Raw genomic sequence first — 24255 nt, 5'->3', positions numbered from 1 at the left:
CTCTGCCATTGATTCCAAGTAACCAAACTGGCAACATTTTGCCAAAATCTACTTATTTTCGCAGAAGCTTCAGTGAAATGAAAACTCTCATTTTCGATCATCCTAGCCTAGTAGATAACTTGCGAGGGCATTGGTGAGTGGAAGCTGTGAAAGAATTAGAGATGGCTTTGGTCTTCTTGAAAAAAAAAACTGTCTGCTTTGACACCCTCCGTGAAAAGACAATCGAGTTTTGTTCATTTTAATTTATTTGTTTTGGTACTGATAACAAACTGAACCGACACCTCGGCGAGAACATGAGGTCACCCTCCATTTACATACAGACAATAGATTATTTTGTATTGCTGTTTAGCAAAGCTTGACTGCCAACGTAACCTTGTGTGCAAACACAGAAAAGGGAACAAACACCATCATGGGTACAAAAGGACATTTTTTACATGTAAAATCTAATTAAAATATGTCTTAAAGCGGAGGTCCACCCTAAAATGGAACTTCCGCTCATCGGATTCCTCCCCCCCTCCGGCGCCACAATTGGCACCTTTCAGGGGGGAGGGGGGTGCAGTTACCTGGATAATCCAGGTAACTGCACCCACTTCCGGGCTAGCTCTCTGCAGAAAGGGGCGTACATTACGCCCCTTTCCGCAAGTGCCCGCCCCCTTCCGCAAGTGCCCCGCTGCCTGCTGGGAAACACACAGATCCCAGAGGCAGCGGGGACCGTCCTCATTGCGCAGCGCGGCTCGCGCATGCGCAGTAGGGAACCGGGAAATGAAGCCGAAAGGCTCCATTTCCTGATTCCCATACCCAAGATGGCGGCGGCAGCACTCGAGTGTCGATCTAGAGATCGGCTTCGGGTGCCGACATCGCGGGCGCGCTGGACAGGTAAGTGTCACTATTTTAAAAGTCAGCAGCTGCAGTATTTGTAGCTGCTGACTTTTAAAAAAATAAAAAAAACGCAGAGTCCCGGCGGACTCCCGCTTTAAGCCAAAATGTATTTTGTCATTTTGAATAGAGTAGGGAATGGTTAAAAACCCCGTCAGGATTTTTTTGCCATCTGTGTCCCAATTGAGAGATTTTTCTTCACTTTCTGTTCTGTACACACAACAAGAAGTGAAAGGTAATCTATCCAAAGTGAAGTTAATCTACGCTTAGACAATAGTCACTGGAACAAGTGTCCCCATCAAAACACTTCCCCTCTATTTCTTTTCTGGTGAGAACTCAAAATCTTGGAATTTCCCTCACATTCAATTGTAATGGTCATCAGGTCAAATACAGATGATCTCAGTAGAATACACAGACAGCAATATACATATGCAAAAGTTTAAAAAAAGTTTTTCCTTTACATAAACTTTCAATAATGATTGCATGTATGTACTACATTCATGTAACAATTCACTCCTTGGGTTCTTTCTTTGCTACGCAAAGGCTTTGGATGAGTTCTTCCATGCACAGAGGTTGTGAGAAGGCCTGTACACAAGAGAATTCAATGGCATTTAAACAAAGACATTATAAGAACCCCTGTGGAATTACATCAATTCCACATACCTGTAAGGACGTCCTATTCCCCAAAGGTATAAAGACATGTTTATGTAGCGCTATCTGTGCAGGTGCCGTTGAATAGGGTGGGTCCTCTCTTCTTTGCCTTGACCTTCTCAAGGGCCTCAGAAACACCAGGTTGAATGTAAAAGCAAGTAAACGCAGTGAAGCACGACAACTAATTCCAATTACCCAGTGATAGTGCTATATCAAAAGTAAAGTTGATAACCAAGCAAATACCAGTAAATTATCAATGGTGGTAACACACATCGGCAAAATGGCTTATAGTTAAGACCCCTTTCACACCAGGGCATTTTGCAGGTGCTATAGCGTTAGAAATAGCGCCTGCAATCCGCCCAAAAAGAGCTGCACCATTGTCTGTAGTGTGAAAGCCCGAGGGCTTTCACACTACAACGGTGCGCTGGCAGTACGTCAGGGAAAAGTCCTGCCAGCAGCTTAATTGGAGTGGTGAAGGAGCGGTGTGTTTACGTCCAAGTTAGCTTAAACAGTAGCAGCGCCACCTAAAGTGCAACAATGAGCAGCAATGAAACTTGATCTAACAAATTGTTGGGACTATACTTCTAGTGTGCACTAATGGAGGCTATGCCAGGCCTAAACCGATTGCGTAGGCTCTGTCCATAGAAGTTAAGGAAACAGTAGAACAATAAGGACATGCTGGATGATTTTATGGGAGGGGCAATCCTTTATGTTGTTCTTCTGCCGGCCATCGTTGGGTCCTTTAAGAAACGCTTGTGCACTTAATAACAGTTTTAATAAACCAGCATGCAGTACAAGTGTGGTAAAGATACAGTAAAGTTACAATATAGATGCAGTATACTTAAATCGGTAGTAACCGGTAGCTTTTTTTTTTAAAAAACCCACAAGGCAAAGTTATAATGTAGAAAGTCAAAGTAAAACTGACTGTACAAAGGACAATGTCTCCTCCATGTTTCTGTAATCCATTACCTGGCTACATTTAGATGCTTGTAAAGGTTATGTCCCCCATGAATTCATGGCATTCATGAATCATGTACTGATTTATTATAATTTTGGGTGAATTCTCTGCTCTGCAATTCTGATTACCACCCAGCTTCCATAGTTGTTGCTAGGAGTCTCACTCTCTTTGTTGGAGTACAGTTCCAGTAAAAAAAAAAAAACAACGCATTTTTTAAAGAATTTCTGAAGCCTTGAGGTCTTTTATCTTAATGCATTCTCTGCCTCCCTACATGCTACTCCATATAACTGTGTAGTTCAGGGATCAAGAATGCTGTTGATTGGAGTAGTTTGAAGGTGGGCATGTTGGACTATGAGAGACCACACTGCTGACTGGAGGCTACAGGAAAGCTTTATTCTGGAGATGCTTCGTATGATGGCAAGATCCATTACAACAAACAGAAACATCACAAATAAATGGTGGGAATAGTGGTGGAGGGGCGACGGGGTCACATTTGATCCGCAATTCCACATTTATCCCGACTGATGTAAGCCAAATCCTTCACAAACTCTTACTTAGAAGGATCAGCTCTCTCCCCTCTGCTCATTACATAGATTGGAAAATGACATATGTCCATCAAGTCTGACCATTTCGAACATGCATCCTTAGAAACCAATCCAGAAGAAGGCCGTTAAACCCACCACAGAGTGTGACTCAAATTACTTTGACAAGGAAAAAATTCCTTTCTGAGTTCCAGTTCAATAAATCCCTGGATCAGCATTCTATGCTATTTTACAGTAGTCTGTAACTTAATGTTTTGTTCTTTTAGGAAGACATCCAACCCTTATTAAACTTACTATTGCTAGAACTAGTACTGCAGAATAATACTCCATAGTTTATAAAAATCCCTTTTCACAATGTAGAACATTTCATTTTACTTCAAGCCTCATGAGATGTCCTCCTGTCATTTTCAGTGACCTAATAGGCCTAATTATCAGTGCATCTGCACTTACAGTTTTCTCTAAGTACCCCTGCAAAATCCCACAATACCTGTTGGTCCTGCCAGTGAAATCCACCTTATGCAGCTTCCTGTGATGGTGTGGCAACAATGCTGCACTGTTGCTGAATTTAGAGCAGAGTTGCCACTCTCAAATAGGCTGTGTCTGTTTGCACTACAGTGGAAAGGAAATAATGTTGCAGAGTGCTTGACCATCAGCATTAGTATTTCTGATTCACAAGCCAGTAGCATGTCAATGAGCACCTGGCCACATCTAGTTGTGCCCAAATTGAAGGCCTGCTCCACCTTGTGCCTTGGCGGTCACAGGGTACTGCCCAGTTGTATTTGACCAAAGGACCACAGTTCTGATTACCAGAACTCACAAACTCAGGTCTCTGGAGGTGAGTTCTTTTCATCAGTACAACATCTGCTGTCTGAAGGCTGTCTTTCACTGGGTGACAGACTTTCACCAAGGTGGTACCAGACATCACTCTTTGAATGAGTATTCTGGTGGTTAATCAATTATCAACAATAGGGTGAACTATCTCCACGGCTTCTCCTTCTGCCATTATAGTGGGTATCTCCTACCAAACAGGTACTTATGGCCCATTGTGATCCCTGTCCGCGGATCACTCTGCTCCTTACAACCCTCTTCAGCCCCACTACCTGTCCTTATAAATCATGACAAGGGAGAATGACTGACAGGTCGGTTGTCTGGAACTCAAGGTGTGGGACCTTAAAGTGTCACTAAATCCACATCATAAAGAACTATCAATAAATAGTGTATTACATGCTATTCATACTATGAGATTCATTTTCTGCATTCTGCAAAAAAACTGGTTGATCCTGCTGCTCTTTATCTCCACTTTCTGTCCATGTCCCCAATTCAGCTAGGGATTTTGCAGAACAGTGTTGGCAGCTCTGCACGTGCTCAGTTTTCAGCGAGTTTCTGTACTGAGAATTTCCTCCCCGATCACAGCTGAGCAGCCCATGTGACTATAGAGTCACACATGTGGGTGTATGCGCAGTGCTAAATGATAGCCCATTCCCTCCTCCATGCCCACTAACCAGCTAGACACAATGGGGACAGGATATGACATGTAGATTGATGAAGGAATCACCTCCCTGTTATTGTAAAACAGGATGGAGGGGCATGACACAGCCTGTGACTGGCAAAAATCTGACCACACCATCCTATTTCCACAAACTAATAAAGATTTGATTTCAAATATATATGTCACAACAATTTAAAGCAGTTTATTGATATTATTTATTTAGTTTTACTGTATTCCAAAGGCTGTTTTTTTGGGGGATTTTGAACATGTGACCAGCAGCAGAGGACTAGAAGCTCCTCTTACTTATATTTCCCTGCAGACAGGCTGGGAAATATCTAGGTCATGTGACAGTTGTATATTTATTAGAAAAAAGATACTAAGATGTGTTTTTTTTTTTTATTAAAATAATTACAGTGCCATCATCCATATCCAAAATTAGAAGATTAGACAATGTAAATGTGTTTAGTATCACCCAAAAACCCTAAAATATGCTGCCCACTGCTATCTGGATTGGAAATATTGACTCTGTTACCAGCCATAAATGAAGAAGAATTTGTCTCAGCCAGGAAAGGCAAAGGAATTACATGTTGCTTCCTCACAGCCTCATAAAACCGTAGCTCAACCCCCTGGTTTTATCACCCCCTGGCCTTAGGTGTGAACGGAGCCTTAGGATTTACATACTGTATACTTTAAGAGATTATGTTAACTGTTGGTCTCAGGATACAGATTGGGGTTAAGATAGAGGTTAAGAGGTATTTTAAGAGGTTAGTCTAGGGCAGCCTTTTCTTAACCAGGGTGCCTTGGCAAAATGCCCAAATATTGCCCACAATTGTATACAAGCAGTGAGTTGATGAAGCCTGCCTTTTAGTTACATACACAAAAGCTCAAGTTTTCATTGTGCACCATTGCAACCTTCCAGCCGTCAGAGTCCTAGCAACCATTGACACCATCAGGAGAACATTAGGCACTCGCACAACATCCTTGTTTGTCCCTCCTCTGCCCCTCTGGAGTTCTAGTCAGTACCAGTATGAAAAGGTGTATTTGCTTTGGAAGAAGAAGTCTCCTTTAAAGCTGGGTGTCCTATGAGTGTTGATGTTGCTGTGTTATGCATAACTATTTAGTTCAGTTTTTCACATTATAGAATGGGGTCCTTTGAGAGTGTGCATAATTCTAAAGGGTGCCATGAATACAAAAAGGTTGAAAACACTGGTCCAAGGTCAAGGGATTGTAATTGACTGGTTTGATAAATGCACCATAATAACACACACTGCATACAAGAACCAGTGACAATTATCAGCTTTAGTAAGACATACCAGACACATAAAGATAACTGTCAGTCAGTTTGAGATGATTCGGCAGTTGGCTTAATTATTGTGTTTAGGTACCTGAAGCCTAACTCCAGCTGAACTTTATTTTCATTTTGGATAGACTAATGTCCGAAAATCGGACGGAAAATACCTCTTTTGACTCGATCGTACGACAATCGGATCGATCATCACTTACAATTTTTTTTTCTGTCGTACGAGAATTTTTGTGACTTTAGTAACCTATTCAATTTGTACTTGCGACAATTAAGCGAAAAAAGTTGTACACTCTGTCATACGATATTCGGATCGTAGAGTTAAAGTTAAAGCTGATCTCTAAGCACAAAAATGTTCATTTAAAGCGGAGTTCCCCACAAGAATGGAACTTCCGCTTTTTGGAATCCCCCCTCCTCCGGTGTCACATTTGGCACCTTTTGTAGCTGCTGAAGTGTGTTTGTCTTTTTTAACATTCTTTTACACTTTCTTTGTGAAATGGTAGGAAAGTACCCCCTTACCATTTCAAACAGGGGGGGCGGGATCTGGGGGTCCCCTTGTTAAAGGGGGCTTCCAGATTCTGATAATCCCCCCGCCTGCAGACCCCCTCAACCACCGGCCAGGGTTGTGGGGATGAGGCCCTTGTCCTCATCAACATGGGGACAAGGTGCTTTGAGGGGTCTGTGACCCCCAAAGCATCCTCCCAATGTTGAGGGCATGTGACCTGGTACGGTTCAGGAGGGGGGCTGCTCCCTCGCCCCCCCCCTCTTTTCCTGTGGCCTGCCAGGTTGTGTGCTCGGATAAAGGGTCTGGTATGGATTTTTAGGGGGAACTCCGCGCCATTTTTTTTCATTTGGCGTGGAGTTCCCCTTAAAATCCATACCAGACCTGAAGGGCCTGGTAATTGAATTTGGGGGAACCCCACGCTTTTTTTTTTATCAATGACTTTCAATGAGTGTTCTCTGTATTACGGGGAGCTGACAATTCATTATACCCGCGAGTGATTTTAAATGACTTTTTTTCCTGCAGAAATGCCACTTTGTGCAGGGACAGTTCTAAGCACGGGAAACATGCGCCCCTTCACAGGCATACTATAGGCACCCCCCAGGTACGAAATTTAAAGGAATATTACACTTTTATTGTTTCACTTTAATCATTATTAAAATCACTGCTCCCGAAAAAACAGCCGTTTTTAAAACTTTTTTTTGCATTGATACATGTCCCCTGGGGCAGGACCCGGGTCCCCAAACACTTTTTAGGACAGTAACTTCCATATTAGCCTTTAAAATTAGCACTTTAGATTTCTCCCATAGACTTGTACAGGTTGTTCCGTGGCTTTTCAAATTTGCCGCGAACACCCCAAATTGTTCACTGTTCGCCGAACATGCGAACAGGCAATGTTCGAGTCGAACATGAGTTCATCTCAAACTCAAAGCTCATCCCTAAGCAGGACAACAACCCTAAACATACAGCCAGAGCTACAATGGAATGGTTTAGATCAAAGCATATTCATATGTTAGAATCCAATTGAGAATCTGTGGCAAGACCTGAAAATTGCTGTTCACAGATGCTTGCTATCCAATCTGACAGTTTGAGCTATTTTGCAAAGAAGACTGGGCAAAAGCTGATAGATACATCCCCAAAAGACTTACAGCTGTAATTGCAGCGAAAGGGGGTTCTTCTGACTCACAGGGGCTGAATACAAATGCATGCCACACTTTTCAGATATTTATTTGTAAACAATTTTGAAAACCATTTATCATTTTCCTTTTACTTCACAATTATATGCCACTTTGTGTTGGTCTATCACAAAAAATCCCAATAAAATACATTTACGTTTTCGGTTGTAACATGACAAATGTGAAAAATTTCAAGGGGTGTGAATAATTTTTCAAGGCACTGTAATCGGACAGATTGGGGTAGGGAGTTCCAGAGGATAGGAGAGACTTGGGAAAAGTCCTGGAGGCGAGCATGGGAGGCGGTGACAAGGGAACTAGATAGCAGGAGGTCTTGGGAGGAACTAAGAGAACGTTCTGGTTGGTATTTTCAGACTAGGTTAGTGATATATCTCGGGGCTGAGCTGTGAGTAACTTTGTAAGTTGTTGTTAGTATTTTGAATTGAATTTGTTGGGTGAGTGGAAGCCAAAGGAGGGATTGGCAGAGAGGGGTAACAGACACTGAGCGGCTGGTAAGGTGGATGAGCCTGGAAACAGCATTAATGGTGGACCGAAGGGGGATAGCCTATGTAAAGGTAAGTAAATGAGAAGTGAGTTGCAGTAGTCGAGGCGAGAGTGAACTAGGAGCTTTGTGGTGTCATTGGTTAGGGCTGAATTCTGGAGATGTTGTGGAGGTTGAGGTGGCAAGATTTGGAAAGTGATTGGATGTGGGGCCTAAAGGATAGATCAGAGTCCAGGATTACACCTAGAACCTTGGCATGCAGGGATGGGCTTATTGTAGTGCCATCGATCTTGACAGAGAAATCAGGAGAAGGGGAACGTGAGGAAGGGGCAATATGTTACACGTAAAATATTCATGCCAGGAATTCAACGTTGAATGCTATTAGCCCTTGTACACACGGTCGGACATTCTGACCACAAAATCCGTTGGATTTTTTTCCGATGGATTTTGTCCGAAACTGGTGTTGCATACACACGGTCGGAGAAATTGTTTGGAAAATCCGATCGTTCGGAGCGTGATGACGTTCGTTCGTTAAGACGGGACTACGTTCAGGCTAGTAGCCAATAGCTTTGGTCTCGTAATTTGATCTGAGCGTGCGAGGGCACTTTGTCGCAATTCTCTACAAACGATTGGACAAACTCCGATCGGATCATGTTTTCGGAAAATTTTATATCCAGCTCTCAAAACTTTGTTGGTCGGACATGCTGACAGAAAAAGTCAGATGGAGCCCACACACGGTGGGATTATCCGACAACGCGGTCCAATCGGACATTTTCCGTCGGAATTTCTGTCCGTGTGTACAAGGGCTTAGAGGACTAATGTGTAATACTTACTATATTCTTCACCCTGGTATGCTCCAGCACTCTTTCCTTTTCTCCAATGATCTGGGTTGTGGTTGGGCCCTCACATACACTGCAGGACTATTATTCCTGCATTCGTATTTGATGATGAAAGCGTGTGACCTCTGGCCGGAGAGGAGCATTCAGCATGGAGGAAGCCTGTTGGAGAGAGGAATAAGGTAAGTATTACAGCTTACTCCTCTATATCCATGCTAAATAAGCATTTAACCCTTGCAGTCATTTTTTTCTGCCCTTTTAATGCACGGTGCCTTGAAAAAGTATTCATACCCCTTGAAATTTTCCACATTTTGTCATGTTAAAACCAAATATATAAAAGTATTTTATTGGGTTTTATGTGATAGACTAACACAAAGTGGCACATAATTGTAAAGAAAAATTATAAATGGTTTTACAAATTTTTTACAAATATATATCTGAAAAGTGTGGCGTGCATTTGTATTCAACCCACTTTACTATGATACCTCTAACTAAAATCTAGAGGAACCAATTGCCTTGAGAAGTAACCTAATTAGTAAATAGAGTCCACCTGTGTGTAATTCAATCTCAGCATAAATACAGCTGTTCTGTGAAACCTTCAGAGGTTTGTTAGAGAACCTTAGTGAACAAACAGCATCATGAAGGCCAAGGAACACACAGACAGGTCAGGAATAAAGTTGTGGAAAAGTTTAAAGCGGGGTTAGGTGATAAACAAAATATCCCAAGCTTTTAACATCTCATAGAGCACTGTTCAATCCATCATCTGAAAATTAAAAGAGTCTGGCACAACTGCCAACCTACCAAGACATGGCCATATACCCAAACTGACAAGCCGCGCAAGGAGAGCATTAATCAGAGAAGCAGCCAAGAGTCCCGTGGTAACTCTGGAGGAGCTGCAGAGATCCACAGCTCAGGTGGGAGAATCTGACCACAGGACAACTATTAGTCGTGCACTCCACAAATCTGACCTCTATGGAAGAGTGCCAAGAAAAAAGCCATTGTTGAAAGAAAGCCATAAGAAGTCCAGTTTGCCAGAAGCCATGTGGGGGACACAGCAAGCTGTGGAAGAAAGTGCTCTGGTCAGATGAGACCAAAATTGAACTTTTTGGCTTAAAAGCAGAATGCTATGTGTGGCGGAAAACACACTGCACATCTCCCTGAACACACCATCCCCACCATGAAATGTGGTGGTTGCAGCATCATGTTGTGGGGATGCTTTCTTCTAGCAGGGGCAGGGAAGCTGGTTAGAGTTGATGGAAAGATGGATAGAGCCAAATACAGTCAAGTTTAAAAGAAAACCTGTTATAGTCTGCAAAAGACTTGGGGTGGAGGTTCACCTTCGAGCAGGACAATGACCCTAAACATACAGCCAGCGCTACAATGGAATGGTTTAAATCAAGCAGATTCATGTTAGAATGGCCCAGTCAAAGTCCAGACCTAAATCCAATTGAGAATCTGTGGCAAGACTTAAAAATTGCTGTTCACAGACGCTCTCCATCCAATCTGATAAAGCTTGAGCTATTTTAACTGCAGTCAAAGGGGGTTCTACAAACTATTGACTCTGGGGTGACTTCTGAAGACAATTGGTTCCATTTGATTTTAGTTAGGGGTATCAGAGTAAGGCCCCTTTCACACATGCGGATGGTATGTCCGTATTTCATCCATCCGTTTGCGGATGAAATACGGGCCATACATTCATCCCTATGGGATAGCGGGTGTCTGCGGATGAGCATCCGCAGACACCCGCTATTGTCCGCCTCCGCAACTGTCCGATTCTGCAGACGGAGGAAAATCCTATATTTCTATCCGTCTGCAGAGCGGATCGGATGAACACGGACACACGGTCCGTGCTCATCCGATCCCCATAGAGGAGAGCGGAGAGCTGACAGGGTGGTCCCTGCACAGTGTGCGGAGACCGCCCTGTCCGCAGCCGGCTCAGCGGGGACAACAGAGGGATCCCCGCTGAGCGAGTGGATCATCACGGGGCGGATCATTACTGATCCGCCCCGTGTGAAAGAGGCCTAAAGGGGGCTGAATACAAATGCACGCCACACTTTTCACCTGTTCATTTGTAAAAAATTAAGAACCATTCATAATTATATAACCATATATAACCATATATAACCATATATTTTATATTTTATATACAGTGCCTTGTGAAAGTTTTCGACCCCCTTGAACTTTTCAACCTTTTGCCACATTTCAGGCTTCAAACGTAAAGATATAACATTTTTGTGAAGAATCACCAACAAGTGGGACACAATTGTGAAGTGGAACGAAATCTATTGGATAATATTGGATATTTTAAACTTTTTTAGCAAATAAAAAACTGAAAAGTGGTGCGTGCAAAATTATTCGCCCCCTTTACTTTCAGTGCAGCAAACTCACTCCAGAAGTTCAGCGAGGATCTCTGAATGATCCAATGTTGTCCTAAATGACTGATGGTGATAAATGAATCCACCTGTGTGTAATCAAGTCTCTGTATAAATGCACCTGCTCTGTGATAGTCTCAGGGTTCTGTTGAAAGCGCAGAGAGCATCATGAAGACCAAGGAACACACCAGGCAGGTCCGTAATACATCCCAAGGAGCACTGTGCAAGCGATCATTTTGAAATGGAAGGAGTATCAGACCACTGCAAATCTACCAAGACCTGGCCGTCTCTCTAAACTTTCAGCTCAGACAAGGAGAAGACTGATCAGAGATGCAGCCAAGAGGCCCGTGATCACTATGGATGAACTGCAGAGAACTACAGCTGAGGTGGGAGAGTCTGTCCATAGGACAACAATCAGTCGTACACTGCACAAATCTGGCCTTTATGGAAGAGTGGCAAGAAGAAAGCCATTTCTCAAAGATATCCATAAAAAGTCTTGTCTAAAGTTTGCCACAAGCCACCTGGGAGACACACCAAACATGTGGAAGAAGGTGCTCTGGTCAGATGAAACCAAAATCGAACTTTTTGCCCACAATGCAAAACGATATGTTTGGCGTAAAAGCAACACAGCTCATCACCCTCAACACCCCATCCCCACTGTCAAACATGGTGGTGGCAGCATCATGGTTCGGGCCTGCTTTTCTTCAGCAGGGACAGGGAAGATGGTTAAAATTGAGGGGAAGATGGATGCAGCCAAATACAGGACCATTCTGGAAGAAAACCTGTTGGAGTCTGCAAAAGACCTGAAACTGGGACGGAGATTTATCTTCCAACAAGACAATGATCCCAAACATACAGCAAAATCTACAAAGGAATAGTTCACAAATAAACGTATCCAGGTGTTAGAATGGCCAAGTCAAAGTCAAGACCTGAATCCAATCGAGAATCTGTGGAAAGAGCTGAAAACTGCTGTTCACAAACGCTCTCCATCCAACCTCACTGAGCTTGAGCTGTTTTGCAAGGAAGAATGGGCAAGAATTTCAGTCTCTCGATGTGCAAAACTGATAGAGACATACCCCAAGCGACTTGCAGCTGTAATCGCAGCAAAAGGTGGCTCTACAAAGTAGTAACGCAAGGGGGCCGAATAATTTTGCACGCCCCACTTTTCATTTTTTTTATTAGTTAAAAAAGTTTAAAAAATCCAATAGATTTCGTTCCACTTCACAATTGTGTCCCACTTGTTGGTGATTCTTCACAAAAAATAAAAATTTTATATCTTTATGTTTGAAGCCTGAAATGTGGCAAAAGGTTGAAAAGTTCAAGGGGGCCGAATACTTTCGCAAGGCACTGTATAATTTATAATTATTATAATTTTCCTCCCACTTCACAATTATTATGTGCCACTTTGTGTTTGTCTTTCACATAAAATCCCAATAAAATACATTTATTTTTTTGGTTGTAACATAACAAAATGTGGAAAATTTCTAGGAGTTTGAATACTTTTTCAAGGCACTGTACACTCATAATGGAAGGCTATAAAAATGCTGTTGCTTTGATTTGTCAGACATAACACGAAGCTCAATCCAATAAAACAGAAGTTGAAATTAGTCTTCATTAAGGTCCGGCCTGGTTCTCTAGGCCTGCTACCTCTGACTGCTAACATCATTCCTCTCATCTAGCAGTGCAGGATTAATTGCCACAATCACTTCAGCTTTTCCATGCACGTGGCTGCTGTAATCCACACGAGCGGCCTAAAACACGAGTCACGCCTGCAGAAAAGCACAGCAATCTCCTCATAAAACATAAATATGAATTAGATCTAATTAGTTTTCCTCAGGCTGTGTTGGTGGTTTAGCTGTTCGGTTGCTCAAAGAATGCCACTCAGAATGACAGAACGCATTTGAACACAGAACTTAGCTGGAAAGAAACTTAGCTATAAGAAACCTTTATTTTGGCTTTTTTTTTTTTTTTTTTTAGACAATCATGTCTATTTTTCACAATGTTACCCCCATACTAGGGGTGAGCAAAATTAATTTGTCTTATTTACCCCCAAATTTCACCATTTTGACAAAACACATCAAAGTCAACGGAGAAAATGAAATTTAAGTGAATGTAATTTCATCCTCTTTCAGGCTCCATGCACACTGAAGCTCAAAAAAACGTGCTTTTAACAGCGTTTTGTACTAGCATTTATGAGCGTTTATTAGCGTTAGCGTTTATGGGCGTTTTCAATAAAATACACAGAGGACACTCCAAAAATCCCAGAGTGCATTCCAAACTCCCACAATGCATTGAAAAAACAGAATGCCGAACACTAATTAACGCGTGTTTATGAGCGTTTATCGGCGTTTGTCATTTTTTGGCGGTGAAAAACTGCACTTTGAACGAGAATTTCTGGCGTTCAGAAAAAAGCCCATAAACTCCACTGCTCATTAACCACTACAATACAGGGCACTTTCGCCCCCTTCCTTCCCAGCCCAATTTTCAGCTTTCATCGCTCTAGCGCTTTCAGTGACAATTGCGCGGTCATGCTACACTGTACCCAAATGAAATTTTTATCATTTTGTTCGCACAAATAGAGATTTATTTTGGTGGTATTTATTCACGACTCCGTTTTTTATTTTTTGCGATATAAGCGCAAAAAAGCGGAAATTTGGAAAAAAAAACTATATTTTCTTTTTTCTATTTTAAAAGAAATCCAATAAAATCAAATTTTGTCATAAATTTAAGCCAAAATGTATTCTGCTACATGTTTTTGGTAAAAAAAATTCCGTTAAGTGTATAATAATTGGTTTGTGTGATCACGGACATATGTACGCAAATGATCATGTACATATGTGTGCAGGTGATCACGTACATATGTGTGCACATAATCATTGGGACAAGTGATTTTAGTGGGACATATGTGGGGGACATGTTTTTATTATTAGGGACATGTGTTTTTATTTTTTGGGGACATGTATGTTTTGGGGACATGTGTGTTATGGGGACATATGTGGGGACTGTGTTTACACTGTGTGATGTGTTGTGTGTTTACACTAGACTGAAGATCAGTGAGTAAAAAGCTGTAAAAAACAGCTCAAACTCACTGATCATCAGCCGGCTGCAGCGTTCTGCTCTCCTCTCCTCAGCGATGACTTCTGTGTGAGGAGAGGAGGAGCCGATTGCCTAGCAACCGGCTGTTTGTTTACATCACATGACGGCCGTGATTGGACACGGCCGTCATGTGATCAGGAGGGCCAATCACAGAGCCCTCCTGCCGATCTGAGATGCGCCGTGTCCCAGTGACACGGGCGCATCGGGATCGCGCCGCTGCGTGGGCACGCGCGTGCGCGATCCCGCTCCTCCTGATGGATGTTCCTGAACATCCTATCAGGAGTAGACGGCTCCCACCCGGCCGTATATGTGCATTGGCTGGGTGGGAAGTGGTTAAAGCTAAAAAATTTCCATGTGTTCATGGACACACAGGCTAACATAGAGTGGAGTTTATGGGCTTTTAAAAAAAATGCCCAAACTCCAATAAACTGCAGTTTATGAGCTCCAGTGTGCATGGAGCTTAATTGTTTTGTTTTTTGATCTTCTCCACCCTCTTCCTGCCACTTCCTGTCAACTTCTTGATTTGTTGGACATCATTACTCTGGACTAGTGATGGACGAACTTCCGACGGGACGTTTCGCGAACGCGAAACGCGAACGGACACAAACGTTCGCGAAAACGACCGTTCGCCGCGGGCTCCATTGACTTCAATGGGAGGCGAATTTCGCAAACCTTTAGGTCGAATTTGCGGCCACGGGGTAATTATTAGGGGGTAGCACGTAGTCCCACCACCTGGACAATAGCATAATACATGTATGAGGTGAATTTGGGATCGATAACTACAAGCATTTTTTTTTTATTTGGGAAATTGTTCTGACAATTCAGGACTATGGAGCTAATGAAGGCAATGGAGGAGAGGGAAGGTCAGGGACCAGGGTAGGCAAACAAGAGGGTGCAGGAGATACAGAGCACTGACAGCAGCACCGTAATACAGAGCACTGACATCAGCACCGTGACATACAGCGCTGACAGCAGCTCCGTGACATACAGCGCTGACAGCAGCTCCGTGACATACAGCGCTGACAGCAGCTCCGTGACATACAGCGCTGACAGCAGCTCCGTGACATACAGCGCTGACAGCAGCTCCGTGACATACAGCGCTGACAGCAGCACCGTGACATACAGCGCTGACAGCAGCTCCGTGACATACAGCGCTGACAGCAGCTCCGTGACATACAGCGCTGACAGCAGCTCCGTGACATACAGCACTGACAGCAGCTCCGTGACATACAGCGCTGACAGCAGCTCCGTGACATACAGCGCTGACAGCAGCACCGTGACATACAGCGCTGACAGCAGCTCCGTGACATACAGCGCTGACAGCAGCTCCGTGACATACAGCGCTGACAGCAGCTCCGTGACATACAGCGCTGACAGCAGCTCCGTGACATACAGCGCTGACAGCAGCTCCGTGACATACAGCGCTGACAGCAGCTCCGTGACATACAGCGCTGACAGCAGCTCCGTGACATACAGCGCTGACAGCAGCTCCGTGACATACAGCGCTGACAGCAGCTCCGTGACATACAGCGCTGACAGCAGCTCCGTGACATACAGCGCTGACAGCAGCTCCGTGACATACAGCGCTGACAGCAGCTCCGTGACATACAGCGCTGACAGCAGCTCCGTGACATACAGCGCTGACAGCAGCACCGTAAGCAGCCCCAGGAGGAAGTCAGCACAGCACAGGGATGGTGTGATCCCCTCATAATAAGAACCCCCAGGAGGAAGTCAGCACAGCACAGGGATGGTGGGAGCCCCTCATAATAAGAACACCCAGGAGGAAGTCAGCACAGCACAGGGATGGTGGGAACCCCTCATAATAAGCAGCCCCAGTAGAAATATGACACCGCTCAACCTCTTCAAAGAGGAGGGTAGGGGCATATAGTACGGTGTGCTTTTTTGGGTCAGGGAAGTGAGCCAAATGAATTAAGAAGGTCTGTGTGCTTGATTCCAAAAATTGTTTATAGACATATACATGGTCTACTGATCACATGTGTTGAATTCCTCCGAGATCCATGCCTCATTCATTTTTAGAAATGTGAGGTAGTTAACACTGTGGTGAGCTAGGCGAGTACGCTTATCGGTCACAATCCCCCCTGCTGCGCTGAACGTCCTTTCGGACAGGACACTGGATGAGGGGCAAGCCAACAGTTCGATTGCAAATTGGGCAAGCTCTGGCCAGAGGTCAAGCCTGCCCACCCAGTAGTCTAGGGGTTCATCACTCCTCAGAGCGTCCACATCGGCCGTTAACCCAATGTAGTCGGACACCTGACGGTCTAGGCGTTCCCTGATGCTGGATCCGGATGACACCTGTCGATGGGTCGGCTGAAAGAATGACCTCATATCCGAAGTCACCAACACATCTTCAAACCGGCCTCTTCTTGCAGGCGCTGTTGGATTGGTACCCGCAAATCCTTCTCTGGGAGTGGGAATTGCTCCTCTGCCAGCGCACGCAAAAGCAGAATGCAGCATTTCTCGAAGCAAGGCCTGGAAGTGCTGCATTCTGACAGCCCTCTGCGACGGCGGTAACATTTCCGCCATTTTGTGTTTGTACCGGGGGTCTAAGTACGTTGCCACCCAGTACTGGTCCTTGACCCTCATGCTTTTTATACGGGGGTCCCTATTAAAACACTGGAGCATGAAGGCCCCCATTTGCACTAAAGTGGAAGCGGTGTGGTGGCCTGGCTCCTGCTCATCATCCAGGATAATGTCGTCCTCTTCATTCTCCTCTCCCCATCCTCGCACAACAGGGATCCCAGAAAGGTTTAAAGCATGCTCTTCTTGCTCCTGCTCATCCGCCCCGGCACCATCCTCCTCTGACTCCTCATCAGACTCCTGTTGTTGACTTGTCTCAGATAGAGTAGCCCCCCCTGGGAATTCATCCAGCATTGCGACTTCCTCATCTTCCCGCTCCTGCTCCTCCACAGCCTGATCAATGACACGACGCAATGCACGCTCCAGAAAGAAGGCATAAGGTACCATGTCACTGATGGCGCCATGGCTGCGACTGACCAGTTTGGTGATCTCCTCAAATGGCCGCAGAAGTCTGCATGTGTCGCGCATGAGCAGCCACTGGCGCGGTGAAAAAAAACCCAGCTCCCCAGAACCGTTTCTTTCGCAGAGTTCATACAGGTAGACGTTAACTGCACGTTTCTGCTGGAGCAGCCTATCAAGCATATAGAAGGTTGAGTTCCATCGCGTCGGGCAATCGCAAATAAGACGTCTGACCGGCAGATGGTGTCGCCGCTGAATGTCAGCAAGGCGAGCCATGGCCGTGTAAGATCTTCTGAAATGGGCCGAGATTTTCCTTGCCTGCCGCAAGATGTCCTGGACCCCAGGGTATTTGACAAGGAATCGCTGCACGACCAAGTTTAAGACGTGTGCCATGCACGGCACGTGCGTGATTTTGCCCTGTTTCAATGCGCTAAGCAGATTGGCACCGTTGTCACACACCACTTTACCAACTGTCAAATTGAGCGGTGTTAGCCACTCATCTGCCTGTGAACGCAAAGCTGAAAGGAGTGCCGGGCCAGTGTGGCTCTTTGCTTCCAGGCACAACAGACGCAGCACGGCATGGCAACGTCTCACCTGGCATGTGGAATAGGTTCTGGGGAGCTTGGGCGGTGCAGTGGAAGAGACGCTAGCAGCGGAAAAGGAGGAGGCAGCTGAGGAGGAGAGGGAGGAGGATGGAGTAGGAGGAGGAGAAGAAGAGTCAGGCCTGCATGCAATCCGTGGCGGTAAAACCAAATCTACACGGGTGCCACGGGTTACATGCTTGACGGCCGTCAGAAGGTTCACCCAGTGGGCAGTAAAACTGATATACCTTCCCTGCCCGTGTTTGCTAGACCACGTGTCTGTGGTCAGATGTATCTTGGCACCGACACTGTGTGCCAGAGATACATTCACTTGCCGCTGAACATGGCCATATAGCTCTGGGATGCCCTTCTCTGAGAAATACTTCCTTCCTGGGACCTTCCATTGTGGTGTTCCAATGGCCACAAATTTGCGAAAGGCCTCCGAGTCCACCAGTTTATATGGCAGTAGTTGGCGGGCTATGAGTTCTGACAAGCCAGCCGCCAACCGTTGGGCAAGAGGGTTATCCGGCGTCATCATTTTTTTACGCTCAAACATTAGGCCCACGGAAGCCTGCCTTTTTGCAGAAAAATGTGAGCTTGGCGTGATGGAAGGTGGAGTGGAGGACAATTGTGAGGAGAGAGGAGAAGGAGAAGTAGAAGACGAGGCTGGACGGTGAGAGCCTGCAGTGTGGCTTTGTGTGTTCCGTTGCTCCCACTGGGCTCGGTGATGGCTGCTCATGTGCCTTCTTAAGGCGGTCGTCCCTAGGTGAGTATTGGGCTTACCGCGACTAACGCGTTGACTGCAAAGATTGCAGATGGCAACGCTATTGTCAGCAGCGGACACGTTAAAAAAAGCCCACACTGCGGAGCCATGTGCCGGTGTCCTGGGAGCGCCAGATGTGACCGTACATGGTCGATGACTCGCTCCTGATACATTTGCAGTCTGCTTTGTCCCTGCTGTGCAATGTAAGTCATTGCTGCTTCTCCTCCCTATCTGCTGGTCCATATCTCCCTCTGAACTCCCCTCCTCTTCCTCTCTTGTGGGCACCCACGTGACATCACTAGACACGTCATCATCAACGTCACCTTCCCCACCGCTATAAGTAGAGTAGGCAGCAACACCGGGGACCAACCTCCTCCTTGGGCTGATCTGGGTACTGGCGTCAGACTGCTGAGTAGCGCTTGTTGCTACCTCCTCTTCCTGATCCAATACCAAGAGTGGCTGCGCATCAGAAATGTCCTCTTGATATGGATCGGAAAATAATTCCAGTGACTCAAGCGGAAGGTATGTGGTGGTGGTGGTGGTGGTCGTGTTGTTGGTGGTAGTGTCTTTGGGGGTGCACATAGCAGAGAGTGAAGAAGAGGGTGCAGATCGAGAGGATGAGGAGGGTGCAGAAGAGTAAGGCTGAGCGAGCCACTCAACCAAGTCTGGTGCATCCTTTAAAGTAATTGAACGCACCTTCTGCAACTTCCCACTTTGGCTCAAGCCTGTTGCTCCTGCCCTACCCCTACCACCCCTGCGGAAGGGCCTGCCTCTTCCTCTGCATGTCATTTTTTAAATGACCCTGTGACAAAACTCTTAGTCCCTATACCGCTGAAGGACTGCTGCAGTATAGGTGAGCGGTCAGCAGTGGTGCACGTCAACCCTATCTATTGTGGACCTATAGCGGTCCTTACAGAACAGCAGACTGTACCGCACTCAAGCCTATGTACCGTAGCACCCTATACCAAGTTACCAGTCCTTATAAGAACTTTTGTGGAACAAGCAGGTTGTGTGTTAGTGATTAGCAGACTGTACGTCAGTCCCTATACCGCTGAAGGACTGCTGCAGTATAGGTGAGCGGTCAGCAGTGGTGCACGTCAACCCTATCTATTGTGGACCGATAGCGGTCCTTACAGAACAGCAGACTGTACCGCACTCAAGCCTATGTACCGTAGCACCCTATACCAAGTTACCAGTCCTTATAAGAACTTTTGTGGACCAAGCAGGTTGTGTATTAGTGTTTAGCAGACTGTACGTCAGTCCCTATACCGCTGAAGGACTGCTGCAGTATAGGGCAGCGGTCAGCAGTAGTGCACGGCAACCCTATGTATTGTGGACCGATAGCGGTCCTTACAGAACAGCAGACTGTAACGCACTCAGGCCTATGTACCGTAGCACCCTATACCAAGTTACCAGTCCTTATAAGAACTTTTGTGGACCAAGCAGGTTGTGTGTTAGTGATTAGCAGACTGTACGTCAGTCCCTATACCAATGAAGGACTGCTGCAGTATAGGGCAGCGGTCAGCAGTAGTGCACGGCAACCCTATGTATTGTGGACCGATAGCGGTCCTTACAGAACAGCAGACTGTACTGCACTCAGGCCTATGTACCGTAGCACCCTATACCAAGTTACCAGTCCTTATAAAAACTTTTGTGGACCAAGCAGGTTGTGTGTTAGTGTTTAGCAGACTGTGCGTCAGTCCCTATACCGCTGAAGGACTGCTGCAGTATAGGGCAGCGGTCAGCAGTAGTGCACGGCAACCCTATGTATTGTGGACCGATAGCGGTCCTTACAGAACAGCAGACTGTAACGCACTCAGGCCTATGTACCGTAGCACCCTATACCAAGTTACCAGTCCTTATAAGAACTTTTGTGGACCAAGCAGGTTGTGTGTTAGTGATTAGCAGACTGTACGTCAGTCCCTATACCAATGAAGGACTGCTGCAGTATAGGGCAGCGGTCAGCAGTAGTGCACGGCAACCCTATGTATTGTGGACCGATAGCGGTCCTTACAGAACAGCAGACTGTAACGCACTCAGGCCTATGTACCGTAGCACCCTATACCAAGTTACCAGTCCTTATAAGAACTTTTGTGGACCAAGCAGGTTGTGTGTTAGTGATTAGCAGACTGTACGTCAGTCCCTATACCAATGAAGGACTGCTGCAGTATAGGGCAGCGGTCAGCAGTAGTGCACGGCAACCCTATGTATTGTGGACCGATAGCGGTCCTTACAGAACAGCAGACTGTAACGCACTCAGGCCTATGTACCGTAGCACCCTATACCAAGTTACCAGTCCTTATAAGAACTTTTGTGGAACAAGCAGGTTGTGTGTTAGTGATTAGCAGACTGTACGTCAGTCCCTATACCGCTGAAGGACTGCTGCAGTATAGGTGAGCGGTCAGCAGTGGTGCACGTCAACCCTATCTATTGTGGACCGATAGCGGTCCTTACAGAACAGCAGACTGTACCGCACTCAAGCCTATGTACCGTAGCACCCTATACCAAGTTACCAGTCCTTATAAGAACTTTTGTGGACCAAGCAGGTTGTGTATTAGTGTTTAGCAGACTGTACGTCAGTCCCTATACCGCTGAAGGACTGCTGCAGTATAGGGCAGCGGTCAGCAGTAGTGCACGGCAACCCTATGTATTGTGGACCGATAGCGGTCCTTACAGAACAGCAGACTGTAACGCACTCAGGCCTATGTACCGTAGCACCCTATACCAAGTTACCAGTCCTTATAAGAACTTTTGTGGACCAAGCAGGTTGTGTGTTAGTGATTAGCAGACTGTACGTCAGTCCCTATACCAATGAAGGACTGCTGCAGTATAGGGCAGCGGTCAGCAGTAGTGCACGGCAACCCTATGTATTGTGGACCGATAGCGGTCCTTACAGAACAGCAGACTGTACTGCACTCAGGCCTATGTACCGTAGCACCCTATACCAAGTTACCAGTCCTTATAAAAACTTTTGTGGACCAAGCAGGTTGTGTGTTAGTGTTTAGCAGACTGTGCGTCAGTCCCTATACCGCTGAAGGACTGCTGCAGTATAGGGCAGCGGTCAGCAGTAGTGCACGGCAACCCTATGTATTGTGGACCGATAGCGGTCCTTACAGAACAGCAGACTGTAACGCACTCAGGCCTATGTACCGTAGCACCCTATACCAAGTTACCAGTCCTTATAAGAACTTTTGTGGACCAAGCAGGTTGTGTGTTAGTGATTAGCAGACTGTACGTCAGTCCCTATACCAATGAAGGACTGCTGCAGTATAGGGCAGCGGTCAGCAGTAGTGCACGGCAACCCTATGTATTGTGGACCGATAGCGGTCCTTACAGAACAGCAGACTGTAACGCACTCAGGCCTATGTACCGTAGCACCCTATACCAAGTTACCAGTCCTTATAAGAACTTTTGTGGACCAAGCAGGTTGTGTGTTAGTGATTAGCAGACTGTACGTCAGTCCCTATACCAATGAAGGACTGCTGCAGTATAGGGCAGCGGTCAGCAGTAGTGCACGGCAACCCTATGTATTGTGGACCGATAGCGGTCCTTACAGAACAGCAGACTGTAACGCACTCAGGCCTATGTACCGTAGCACCCTATACCAAGTTACCAGTCCTTATAAGAACTTTTGTGGACCAAGCAGGTTGTGTGTTAGTGATTAGCAGACTGTACGTCAGTCCCTATACCAATGAAGGACTGCTGCAGTATAGGGCAGCGGTCAGCAGTAGTGCACGGCAACCCTATGTATTGTGGACCGATAGCGGTCCTTACAGAACAGCAGACTGTACTGCACTCAGGCCTATGTACCGTAGCACCCTATACCAAGTTACCAGTCCTTATAAAAACTTTTGTGGACCAAGCAGGTTGTGTGTTAGTGTTTAGCAGACTGTGCGTCAGTCCCTATACCGCTGAAGGACTGCTGCAGTATAGGGCAGCGGTCAGCAGTAGTGCACGGCAACCCTATGTATTGTGGACCGATAGCGGTCCTTACAGAACAGCAGACTGTAACGCACTCAGGCCTATGTACCGTAGCACCCTATACCAAGTTACCAGTCCTTATAAGAACTTTTGTGGACCAAGCAGGTTGTGTGTTAGTGATTAGCAGACTGTACGTCAGTCCCTATACCAATGAAGGACTGCTGCAGTATAGGGCAGCGGTCAGCAGTAGTGCACGGCAACCCTATGTATTGTGGACCGATAGCGGTCCTTACAGAACAGCAGACTGTACTGCACTCAGGCCTATGTACCGTAGCACCCTATACCAAGTTACCAGTCCTTATAAGAACTTTTGTGGACCAAGCAGGTTGTGTGTTAGTGATTAGCAGACTGTACGTCAGTCCCTATACCAATGAAGGACTGCTGCAGTATAGGGCAGCGGTCAGCAGTAGTGCACGGCAACCCTATGTATTGTGGACCGATAGCGGTCCTTACAGAACAGCAGACTGTACTGCACTCAGGCCTATGTACCGTAGCACCCTATACCAAGTTACCAGTCCTTATAAGAACTTTTGTGGACCAAGCAGGTTGTGTATTAGTGTTTAGCAGACTGTGCGTCAGTCCCTATACCGCTGAAGGACTGCTGCAGTATAGGGCAGCGGTCAGCAGTAGTGCACGGCAACCCTATGTATTGTGGACCGATAGCGGTCCTTACAGAACAGCAGACTGTACCGCACCCAAGCCTATGTACCGTAGCACCCTATACCAAGTTACCAGTCCTTATAAGAACTTTTGTGGACCAAGCAGGTTGTGTGTTAGTGATTAGCAGACTGTACGTCAGTCCCTATACCAATGAAGGACTGCTGCAGTATAGGGCAGCGGTCAGCAGTAGTGCACGGCAACCCTATGTATTGTGGACCGATAGCGGTCCTTACAGAACAGCAGACTGTACTGCACTCAGGCCTATGTACCGTAGCACCCTATACCAAGTTACCAGTCCTTATAAGAACTTTTGTGGACCAAGCAGGTTGTGTGTTAGTGATTAGCAGACTGTACGTCAGTCCCTATACCAATGAAGGACTGCTGCAGTATAGGGCAGCGGTCAGCAGTAGTGCACGGCAACCCTATGTATTGTGGACCGATAGCGGTCCTTACAGAACAGCAGACTGTACTGCACTCAGGCCTATGTACCGTAGCACCCTATACCAAGTTACCAGTCCTTATAAGAACTTTTGTGGACCAAGCAGGTTGTGTATTAGTGTTTAGCAGACTGTGCGTCAGTCCCTATACCGCTGAAGGACTGCTGCAGTATAGGGCAGCGGTCAGCAGTAGTGCACGGCAACCCTATGTATTGTGGACCGATAGCGGTCCTTACAGAACAGCAGACTGTACCGCACCCAAGCCTATGTACCGTAGCACCCTAGACAGACCAAGTTACCAGTCCTGATAAAGAGCTTTGTGGAACAAGTGAGTTGTGAATGATTAGCAGACTGCAGCAGAAGGGCAGCAGTCAAGTATAATATTCTTTCTATATTTGGAAGAAAGAATATTATACGTGTACAAGCCTATTACCGTACCACTGATACCAGTCCTGAAAAGAACCTTTGTGGAACTAATAGTAACAGCAAGTCTTTAAAATTATCCTCACTGCCTGACACACTGCTTCCTGCCTGTCCCTA

General features: G+C 45.9%; 1 protein-coding gene across 2 annotated transcripts in view; it reads right to left on the bottom strand.

The window, feature by feature from the left end:
• The window catches only part of PAQR8 (progestin and adipoQ receptor family member 8), a 128837-nt gene that overhangs the window by 80633 nt on the left and 23949 nt on the right, over positions 1–24255 (bottom strand). Inside the window, exon 2 of one of the 2 annotated variants that reach the window (XM_077489022.1) lies at positions 8826–8990. The exons of the other annotated variant lie outside the window; for it this stretch is intronic. The gene's annotated coding sequence lies outside the window, so the exon portion shown is untranslated. The remainder of the gene's footprint in view (positions 1–8825; positions 8991–24255) is intronic. 2 annotated transcript variants of the gene reach the window in all.

This window comes from Lithobates pipiens, unplaced genomic scaffold (genome assembly GCF_037356315.1).
Source record: "Lithobates pipiens isolate NorthernLeopardFrog02 unplaced genomic scaffold, aLitPip1_a1.2 Scaffold_18, whole genome shotgun sequence".
NCBI classification, from domain to species: domain Eukaryota; kingdom Metazoa; phylum Chordata; class Amphibia; order Anura; family Ranidae; genus Lithobates; species Lithobates pipiens.
This window is presented reverse-complemented; position numbering and strand designations above follow the sequence as displayed.